Source organism: Puma concolor, chromosome D1, assembly GCF_028749965.1.
Source record: "Puma concolor isolate L17-30 chromosome D1, mPumCon1.1.hap2, whole genome shotgun sequence".
NCBI lineage: Eukaryota > Metazoa > Chordata > Mammalia > Carnivora > Felidae > Puma > Puma concolor.
The window spans coordinates 59,188,536-59,200,154 of record NC_141676.1 but is presented as its reverse complement, the minus strand read 5'-3'; the positions used below and the strand labels follow the sequence as shown (position 1 = coordinate 59,200,154).

Sequence of the window (11,619 nt, the reverse complement as noted above, 5' to 3'; positions counted from 1 at the left end):
ATGCAGCTAATTCTGCCCTCAGGACACCAAATAACTATGCCCAGAACAGATTAGGAACTCCGTAAATACTGCTGAATAAATAAATTAATGCATACAGAATAGTAAAAGAGAATGAAACTGAACAGACACTTCCAACAGGCAAAGTCAGGTAGACAAGATGATCCATCCATGGATTTCAGTCAAACTTTTAATGAAAATAAAGTCTAACCATTGGAATAAAGTGCTGAGTCCTTCAGGACTGTTAATGATGCTCTTCTTATTATCAGCAAAGTCTACGAACAAATCCTACCCTCCCTCATATATGTTCTAAGAGATGCCAGGGAATTGATCTCTGCAGGGTGGTGGGTACAGTGCCAACAGGAGTACCATCTTGAGGGGAAGCATCCCAGGAGACCTGCCTAGAAGCAAAAAGCTGAGGGTTTAGTGGACCATGGCTCACCTCCCAACAAGGCCTTGTATGGAGACACCGCAGGAGCACCAGTGTGGACCAGGTTTAACAGGTGAGTAGGGCTAGGGATAAAGTGCTCCAAGACAGGCAGAGAATGCTGGGGTAGGGAAACAGGGTAGGTAGTCCAGAGCCTATAAAGGAGGACCAGGGATCAAGAAGACACTAGACACAGGCAACCAGGATCCAGGTTGACTGTGCACATGTAGTCTGTGGGAACTTGGACCACATATCCTGGCGGAGCTGGGCAAGGGGGTGCACTTAATGGGTGGGATTCAAATAATCTTGACCAAGGCTTTCCCACAGGAAAGCAAGGCTGATGATAGCAGCTACCACTGGACACACTAGCAAGCCCTGAGTCCTACGTGTTCTAGGCTTGTGTAAATGATGTCTGAGCGTTCTTTCTGTAAGCATCACAACAACCCAGGAGGTCACAGGTGAGGAAAATGAGCTCTAGGAAGGGGAAGTGACTTGCCTAAGGTCACACTGCTAGAAATAAGAGCAAGGATTGGAATCAGGTCCTTTCTGACTCACACCTGACCACTAAGGTCCATGTGATAAGATGAAGGGAAAGAACCCAGCTGGCAACAGGTGCTCATGAGGCAAGATAGTCCCTGATCTCTCCCTTTGGGGCATGGGCCATTGTGCCATCTGATCAGCCAACCACAGAAGGGACCCTCAGAAGAGGGCTCATGGAATTGGAAACCCCCCAGAGATATTTTCCTCCAAAGCTGTCACTGTCCAGATGAGAAAACCAAGGCTCAGGGGCCCAAAGTCATAGCAGGCGGGTGGCAGAGCTGGTCCAGGAGCCAGCACTCTTGGTTGCCAGGTAGGGCTCAGTTTTTTGCAGCAGGCTGGCTCCAGAACACCTTCTGCTCTCACCCTCCCCAGCCATGGCCTTGAATGGACTCTCAGATTCTTGCTGGCTGAAGGGCATAGCCACTCCCTGGCAGGCTTGGATGATGAGAGGAGAAGATATACGTGAATGTGGCATCAGGTTATGTGTTCCAGTGACTGATTTTTTTGTCCTTCTCTGTAACTGGCTGGCGGACAATGCAGAAAGGGAGCACCTGCCAGGGCAAGTTCTGTGCCCTGCCTGAGAAACAGCAACTTTTGGGCCCTGAGCACACGACTGCAACACTCAGATATACTGTGCAATTCAGAGTAAAACAAGGACCCTAACCTGTAACTTAAGTGTAAGAGGGTCCAGTCAAACTTGGATATTTCCTAGGATGGGCTAGTTGAACGATGCTTTGAAATACCAAAAGTGAAATTCTTTCAGAAATGATTATTGGTGCCCCTGCTGGTGCCAGGTGGTGGCCCAGCACCTGCCTGGTGTGTGTATTGGACAGTCCAGCTCCGCGTGGCAGTGAGAAGCCACGTGCCACCTGTCCTCCCAGGTCATAGCATCTGTGCTTCCATTTGCACAGCGGTGGAGCAGAGGAGGGAAGAGAAAACAGCTGGAGTTAATGGCCCCTTAGGACCCCTTTGGCCTTGGCTCTCTGTGTTCCTACCTCTCTGATGCCCTACTCTGCCTCATCTGGGACTGTCAGCCACAGCTGCCTGAGGACAAAGGTGCCCAGGGCAATGCGGTTTACATCCATTTGGGTCTGAGAAAATCCCAGTGGGCTATCATCTCAGGATGGGGTTAGATATCAAGGGATAGCCCTCTCAATTTGGGACAAAGAATTTTCACTCTTTTGCTAGATCCTTGGGTCTGACTTCTGGAACATTTCAAAGGTGGCTTTGAATTGACAGATACCAGGTCTTGATTTAGCACTCATCATATAGAACTCAGATAAAAATTTGAAATATAGAGTGCTTGGGTGGTTCAGTTGGTTAAGCGTCGCGATCAGGTCATGATCTCACAGTTCATGGGTTTGAGCCCTGCATCAAGCTCTCTGCTGTTAGCTCAGGAGCCTGCTTCGGATCCCCTGTCCCCCTCTTTCTGCCTCTCCCTCACTTGCATGCTCTTTCTCTCTTTCTCTCTCTCAAAAATAAAGTAAACATTTAAAAATATGAAATATATTGGGGCGCCTGGGTGGCGCAGTCGGTTAAGCGTCCGACTTCGGCCAGGTCACGATCTCGCGGTCCGTGAGTTCGAGCCCCGCATCAGGCTCTGGGCTGATGGCTCAGAGCCTGGAGCCTGTTTCCGATTCTGTGTCTCCCTCTCTCTCTGCTCCTCCCCCGTTCATGCTCTGTCTCTCTCTGTCCCAAAAATAAATAAACGTTGAAAAAAAAATTTTTTAAAAATATGAAATATAGATTTATCTGTTATCAATGAAAAAAAAAACAAAAAGGGAAATAGAAAACCTTAGTCCTAGTATTTTTCTCCCTCTGAAAAGTTGAACTTCTGGATCTCAGGAAACAAGGCATAGAAGAAAGAGCCCTGTTTTGGGAAACAAAGGCCTGAGCTCTGGTGGGGCCTTTGCAACTTGCCTGTGGCACCTGGGAAAGCCCCTGCCCTTTCTGTGCTCAGTCTCTGGCCTGTGGGGGGAAGTGGTGGGACTTGAAAATAAAAGTGTTTTTTCCAGTTTTTATATTGGTGGTCTTACGCATGAGAGGTGTTTTAAGAAGAGGGGCATCTGGGTGGTTCAGTCGGTTAAGCGTCTTCGCTTCAGCTCAGGTCATGATCTCATGGTTCAAGAGTTTGAGCCCCACGTCGTCAGACTCTGTGCTAACAGCTCAGAGCCTGGAGCCTGCTTCAGATTCTGTGTCTCCCTGTCTCTCTGCCCCTCCTCTGCTCATGCTCTGTCTCTCTCTGTCCCTCAAAAAATAAATAAACATTAAAGAGGTGTTTTAAGAAGAGAGAGAATTTAGAAGTGACTCCAGAAAAATCATGGGGACACCACTCATGGAGTCACCAGGATCAACCAGACAGGAATACCAGTTATCAACATGGATTTCTCAGGGTCGCTTAGTCCAAAGTGGAGGGTGAATCAGTATTTCTTTTAGCTCAACCCCCCAGATCTGTGGCTTGAAAACATTCCCTTCTGATTCCTCTGAAAGGGATTCTTTTTTCCTTTGAGGTGCTACTGCAAACCAGTTTCTCTTTATGGACAATGCCTCCCAGGGCACATGACAACTTCTGCCCAGGCACGAGTCAGCCTGCTGGGTGGGGGGCGGGGGGCAGGGGGCATGCAATGGTTAAACAGGAGCACCTGCTGAGCTGAGGCAGCCAGTGGGAAGGTAAGTTCAATGGAGTCACACAGATATTGTCTTGGATTCTTTGTTGCTGCCCAATTGCGGGAGAATCCACTATCTGTTCCGACTCAGGAATGATTCTTCCCATCAAGAGCATTTTCAGCATTTCCCTTCACTGTAACCTAACAAAGAGCCCCACACCCAGAGACAGGATATGGAGACAGGCAGAACCACTGCACCAAGCGGCTGAGAGAGAAAGGAGTGATTCCCTGGTTAGTAATTATGGTGGGAAGACAGCATGTTGCTATAAACCTTGGAGAAATCAGTTCTCCCTAGCAACTTGGTAACAAAGATGTCACTTTTTATTTTTAATTAATTAATTAATTAATTAAACAGTTTATTTATTTATTTTGCAGGAGAGAGAGGGAGAGAGAGAGAGAGAGAGAGAGAGAAAGGGAGGGGAGGGGTAGAGAGAGAGAGAGAGAGAGAGAGAGAGAGAGACAGAATCCCAAGCAGGCTTAGCACAGAGCCTGACTCAGGACTTGATCCCACGAATCATGAGATCATGACCTGAGCTGAAATCACGAGTCAGATGCTCAGCCAACTGAGTCATGCAGGTGCCCCAAAGATGTTACTTTTTAAAAACTTAAAGCAAATGCTGGGGCACCTGGGTGGCCCAGTTGGTTAAGTGTCTGACTTCGGCTCAGGTCAGGATCTCATGGTTTGTGAGTTTGAGCCCCACGTGGGGCTCTGTGCTGACAGCTCAGAGTCTGGAGCCTGCTTCGAATTCTGTCTCTCCCTCTCTCTCTGCCCCTCCCCCACTTGTGCTTGCTCTCTCTCTCTCTCTCTCTCTCTCTCTCTCTCTCAGAAAAAAATAAACAATAAAATAAACATTAAAAAAGCAAATGCCAAAAGAAAAAGGAGCTTAGGGACATGGTTTAAGAGATCTGTTATCCCCAAAAAGGATGATATGGGACATGGGAAAGAGAACCAGTTCTTCCATAACACTTAACCCAACTACAATTAAATTATGTGATTCAGGGGTGCCTGGGTGGCTCAGTGGATTAAGCATCCAACTTCAGCTCAGGTCGTGATCTCATGGTCTGTGAGTTTGAGCCCTGAGTCAGGCTCTGTGTCAACAGCTCAGAGCCTGGAGCCTGCTTCGGATTCTGTGTCTCCATCTCTCTCTGCCCCTCCCCTTCTCTCTCTCTCTCTCTCTCTCTCGCTCTTCCCCTCAAAAATAAATAAACATTAAATAATTGTGTGATTCATTGCTTAATGTCTCTACCACTAGAATTAGCTCTATGACATTGGAGACTGTCTCTGTCTTATTCAACTGTCTACTATATACCCAGCATGTAACACACGGTTTTGTATATTGTAGATATTTTTCCATACTTTACTATAAAAGAAAAGAGGGTTTCCTTAATTATATAGTAACCATCACATAATTATCATTCCAGAATCACTGATTGTTCTGGTTTCCAGATATGCCTGGTTCCCAGATGTTTCCCCTACCCACTTTCTTGGCATCCAGATTAACCCACCATGGAGACTAGAGCCTATAATGGATCAGAGGACTCCTCAACCATCTTCTACCTGGTGGGAATTCCGTCTCTACCCAAATCTTTCTTTCTTCCTATCTTCTTTGTCTTTCTCCTACTCTACTTACTCATCCTGCTGGGAAATGCCCTGATCCTGGTGGCTGTGGTGGCAGAGCCCAGCCTCCACATGCCCATGTACTTCTTCCTGATCAATCTCTCAGCCTTGCACATCCTTTTCACCACCATCTCCAAGATACTGTCCCTCCTCTTACTGGGGGACTGCTTCCTCAGCTTCCCTGCCTGCTTCCTGCAGATGTACCTCTTCCATAGCTTCTCCTGCTCAGAAGCCTTCATCCTGGTGGTCATGGCCTATGACCGCTATGTGGCTGTCTGCCACCCACTCCACTACCCTGTCCTCATGACTCCACAGACCAATGCTGCACTGGCAGCCTGTGCCTGGCTCACTGCCCTCCTCCTGGCCAACCCAGCAGTGGTGCAGACTTCCCACATGGCTTTTGACAACACTGCTCACATCTATCACTGCTTCTGTGACCACCTGGCTGTGGTCCAGGCCTCTTGCTCGGACACCATGCCTCATGGGCTTCTGTATCGCCATGGCAGTATCCTTCCTGCCCCTTGTCCTGGTGCTTCTCTCCTATGCCCACGTCCTGGCCTCAGTGCTTCACATCAGCTCCCGAGAAGGACGCTCAGAAGTCTTCTCCACCTACAGCTCCCACCTCCTGGTGGTTGGCACCTACTGCTTATCCATTGCCATAGCCTATGTGGCCTACAGCGCTAACCTGCCACTCGACTTCCACATCATGGGCAATGTGGTATATGCTATTCTCACACCTGTCCTCAACCCTCTCATCTATGCTGAGGAACAAGGATGTCAAAGCAGCCATCACCAGAACGGAATGTCCCCAGGACCCAAAGAATGTTGGGGAACCCTGATTCTACTCACAAATGTCAATAACAATAGAGGGAAAAGTAGACAATTCAGGTAGCCAGATAGAACAATAATTCTCAAAATACAGTCCTAATTGTTCCTCCTCCGTTGTAATAATATAATGATTTTCTTTCCTTAATTCACAGATAAAATGTATAGGCTTTTTCTATTCAATTAAAAATTTTTTTAAATGTTAATTTATTTTTGAGAGAGAGAGAGAGAGAGAGAGAGAGAGGTGGAGCATGGGTGGGGTTAGAGAGAGGGAGACACAGAATCTGAAGCAGGCTCCAGGCTCTGATCTGCTAGCACAGAGCCCAAAGCAGGGCTTGAACTCATGAACTGCGAGATCATGACCTGAGCCAAAGTTGGACGCTTAACTGACTGAGCCACCGAGGCACCCTTAGATTTTTCTACTCAATTTTTATGTTGTGAGTCCCAATCTCATAAGACTATGAAAATAATTGTGGTCACATTTCCATTAGTTCAAACAATTTTGAATCTCAGAGATTTCAAGCATTTGACTAGCAAGAACTTCAGTCTTTCCCCTTGTATCTCTTTCTATCTATTCATATTTCTAGCTTTCCCCGGGACTGCTGACAGATAGTGTGAATCAGCCTTGCCCTCTCTGCTGTGGTAGCAACTTAGAAAGCCCCTTCAAGGAGAAAGTCTGAACCTGCTACCTTCTCAATCTTTGTTGCCTGAAAGTTCACTGCTGCTACAAATATTTTAACACGAGTCACACAAGAAGTTTACCTCTGGTATGTAGACATTCCTGTCAGAAAAGTAGAGTGTGTCCTTCCTCTAGCTGATGCTAAAGCAAGGGTATTCCTTCCCAGACCTGTGTGAGCATCAAAGCATGACAGTCCTTTTATTTCTCAGCCGTTCCACAACAATGGGGAGCTAAGTAGAGAAGTGTGACTTATTGTTAGTATGCTGTGTCCACGACCTTTACTCTTTCTCAAAATACAGTCCCATGTCTCCTCTTTCTGGCCTTAGCAGCCAGTCCAGGCTCCTCATTTCCTTCCCCTATGTCAAATTGTCTCACAAAGACCTGCCAGGCTTGTCCAGCCAGGGACATGCAGACCATACAGTGAAAGTGTCTGGGGGACCCAGGTGACAGATACCCTCATCTCTGGCTCATCACAGATATTCTTGTTCCAGTTTCCAGGATTCAAGTTTCTGACACTCATGGCACCAACTTTAACCATTTTCCTGTTGCATAAAACCCAGTGCAGCTGGGAATTCAATTGGTGATGCAGGTCAGCAAAGGGTATGGTTTGTTCCTGGACTCTGCATTTGGCAGTCTTGGAGATCCTGCTACAGTCAGAAAGGGTTTTCAGTCTCCTGTTTCAGTCTTCAGTTTCCTGGCCCTGGGCAACTGGATTCAGGGCTCACATTCTTCTATTCAAACTGTGTTCAATCTGCAGCGCTTCTTTCCCTCAGTCCTTGAACTTGGTGTCCAGATTTCCTTGGGACCGCCATCCTCGAGGTATAAAAAAGACAACTTAGTAAGTTGCCTTGCCTCTGAGTTCCGTAAGCTCTTAGAATTTAACCTAAGGACATGGAAAGGATTTTTTTCCCCTCCTTATTCCACTACCGCCTGGTAAACAACTCCACAAGTATCACCACATCACTACTGAAGTTCTGTCTTGTGTGACTGCTCTTCTCGTACCAAATTCAGTTTAAATTCAGTGCTTTGGTTTCCTGTGTCCCTGGAAGAGCCTCATGACATCTTGTCATCTTCACTTCCCCTCCTAGATGGAACAATGAATGAATCACACAGGGGGTGGGTCAAGATGCTACAGAATCCTAGGCTAGTTCTACCCCACTCACTCTGTCCCTGTGGTTCCTCCTAAACATCTTTCAGGAGTAGACATGAAACAATAACAATAACAATACCAATGTTTTCCACCTGTAGCCTCACCTGCCACGTGGCACAATCTCTGTATCTCCCAATTAAAACAATAGTTTCAACTTAAGTGCAACAAAGGGCACTATCAAGAAAGGGGAAAGACAATGCCCAGAATGGAAGAAAATTTTTGCAAAGCATATATTTGACAAGGGAGTAGTATCAGGAATATATAAAGAACTCTTACAACTTAACAAAAATGAGCAACACAATTCAAAGATGGGCCAAGTAATTAAACAGGCATTTCTCCAAGAAGATATATAAATAGCAAATAAGCCCATGGAAAAACACTCAACATCACTAGTTATTAGGGAAACTGCAAATCAAAACCAAAATGAGAAACCACTTCACACAAATTAGGATGGGTATTATTTAAACACACACACACACACACACACACACACACACACACACACACACAGAAAATGGCAAATGTTTGTGAGGATGTGGAAAGATTGGAACCTACGTGCATTGCTGGTGGCTCATGAATATAAAAGCCTAGCCTAGGGTCTGGCCCCTACTGAATGCTCAGTGTAGGACAATACTACAAAGGTGAGGGGGATTTCTGCAATGATGATAATGCACTTCATACAGTGCAACACTAAATTCCTGCTCATAGATGCTGAAAACTGTTCTGTGATTATCTTTGCACTTGTACTTTTCCTGTAAGTGGACAGGGTGCCTCTGAGACCTGGTCTCCCCCAGAGGGACCCAGCCCAGCACAGGATGGATGGGCCTCCCACTAATACATAGACACATACCTACCTTTCCTCTCCCAACCTTCCAGATGCCCTAATTGGCCTCCAGAGGGGAAACGGATCTCATTGTAGGGCCCTAATTAATCCCTAGGAATTCGGTTCCCCACATTCTCCTCTTGTTCCACTCCAACTCCCCAGTTATTTTTTCCAGACAGGAAAGGAACTTTGCAGACTCCCTGAGGAAAGAGAAGCCTTGGGACGTGATCACATGTGTGGTCTGGACTGACTATTGTAATAAGGCCCTAGGAGACCCTGACTTATCAAAGCAGACCCTGAACTTGGAAAGTGAATGGTAAGGACCTCTTCCCCTCCCCTGTTCTGGATGCATGCCCACGCCCACTTTGCCCCACGTTAAAGGCATTTGTGTTGTTGCCAGGCTCCCCATGGGCATCTCTGCTCATACTGCTCTTTCCGTCCCACGGTTCTGGAGGCAGGGTCTGCCTGGCAGGTTGTCACTGCTGGAGGTCTTGCCCTGACAAGATCTACTTCTATCATGTACTTCTGCTCGTCCTTCAAGGCCCAGAGCTAATGCTCTTCAGTAAAGTTTTAGCCCAGTGCCAGACCACTTGGCCCTCCCTGAGGCACCCAGGGTTTGTGGCTCCTGGCAGAGCTCTTAGTGCTGAGGGCCTGGAGCAGAGCTGGTTGTGTGCTTCTGACCACAGCCCCAGGTCCATAAGTGAGTAGACAGATGCTGCATCTGAGGCAGAGGAGGCCTCCGACTTAGTTTTGTCTTACCATCATCTTTAGTCCAAAACGGATGTTCTGCATTGTGTTTGTAGCTGTTACTTACAAATGGCTTCTGTAGTCAAATAAAATGAGGAAACAAGACATAAAGACTTCTTTAAGTGCAGGACTCCTCAGAGCCTTTACTATGTTCATATCCACTGTGAATCTCTGAGAAGGTTATGAGGCTGCAGCAGTTCCTACACTTTTTAGACTACAGACCTTGTTGACTCCTGAGCATCTGATGGGACCAGTACTCTGTTGAATCACTCGTGAAGATTCTAACATAGATTACAATTCACATTGTAGGAAAATCATTTCAGAGCCTCACCCTGTACCATATGCCAAAATAAACCCTAGGTGAGTTAAAGAATTGAGTGCAAAAATGAAACCATAAAAACTAAAGAAAATGCAGGCAAGGGCTGTGGATTCCCAGAGCCTGGTACGGAGCCTCACCCAGAGGGCTCTGTGATTATCTGTGGAATGAACGCGGGGTTTATGGTGTCACTGACAGACATGCTATGAAAGTAACATGTGATTTTGGGTCTTAAATAGGCTGTTTCAGTTGCTAGATTGATGAGGATTCATTTGGGCCATATTCCTCCTATGAAATTACATCTAGGAAACTAATAACCTCACACCTGGAAAAGCTCCCTTATGGCACCACTTAATGTGACCATCACATTGAGCCTGCATTAAATAGCCTTTCATCCAAAACAGTGCCTTCAGCCCTGAGACAATGGTCCCCTGAAATATGGAAAGGGACCTGTACTCTCTCAGCCTTTCCCCTAGTAGACCAGTCTTTCTCATCAGGACTCATTCCTGAACAGGGCCCTGTGGGTCTGAGAAACAACCCAATAGAATGTGTATCCTAAGCTCAGGTCTGGCCACCACCACCCCTCGGCACCACATGTCCTCTTGCCAATTCTACCCCTCTGGCATCCTTCCCTCCATTTCCATCCACCACCACTCCAATGATTTAGCCTCATCTTCTCTCCCTTCAAGAGTTGCTGTCTCTTGTCTCCAGGCCTATGAGCTGCAAGGGCGAGGACCAAGTGTCCCTGCCATCCAGCCAAGGAGCTCATTTTACTGAATGGGTGGCTACAACTGGTAGAAAAAGTCTTAACCAGAGATGGACATGATATTGGAACAGCTGGGGCAGGAAGCTGAGCCCCTTCGAGTGTCCAAGTACTCACCACCCCATGCCACAGGGCAGGAACATGGCATGCTGGGTGATCGCCTGAGGCCCTATATTCTAGTGTCAGATCTGGTCCTAACATTCTGGGGCAACTGGGCAATCCTACCCTACCTAACCTGTGCCTCAGTCAAGTAAAGCATTGAGACCTGCAACCCCTGATGTGACAGAGCCATCAGGGGGCCCAATGAGAAACTCAGTCAACAAGAGCCTCCCCATCCTTGATGCTTTTCTGCTGAGCTCACCCTAACCACTAAGGGAGAGGTGGGTTGGCCAGGATGTCCCTTTCACCCAATCCCCCAGAGTGTTTTGTCTCTTTCCCAGTTCTGCTCCCCACCCCAGACGGCAGGCACTGGAGGAGCCCTAGCCCTGGCTCTACACTGACTTGCTATGTGGTCACTGCCCCTTTCTGGGCCTCTGTTTCTCCATCTGTACAAAGGGGGATTATAGGAGGTCACCTCTGGGCCCCCCTGTGGCTCAGACATTCTCTGGTTGTCAGCAGCAAGAGGGAGAAGTGGCAGTGTCATTCACACCTCAGGCTGTAGGGACTCCGTGGAACAGGTCACCTGTGGGGCTTGGAACTCCAGAAGCTCTGGAGAGGCTGGAGCAGGGGCCAGTTGGGGAAGGCCTGGTGTCAGAACTGAAGAGAAAGTAGGGGAAAGGTCTGGAAGAACAGTTTGAGCAAAGGCACCGAAGAGACAAGTGAAGAGGTCAGCCTTAAAGGTGCAGATAGGTGGGGGACAGGAGGATAAGATGGGGCCAGGTCATGGAGGATCCCAAATGTCAAGGAAGCTGAAGAAGGGTTTGGCACAGGGTTAGATATGTGCTTTAGAAAGGTTATTCTGACCAGAGTATGGAGAAGGGTGGGCAGGAACTGGGACATCAGCAAAGAGGTTCCTGCATTGGTCCGGGAGAAAAAGGAAGTACTTTTTCTTCATTCCTTACTCTTTTT

General features: G+C 47.4%; 1 pseudogene; it reads left to right on the top strand.

Annotated features, from left to right (window-relative positions):
* Positions 1 to 5,137: 5,137 nt before the first annotated feature.
* On the top strand, positions 5,138 to 6,087 carry LOC112865960 (olfactory receptor 2AT4-like; annotated as a pseudogene).
* Positions 6,088 to 11,619: the final 5,532 nt, after the last annotated feature.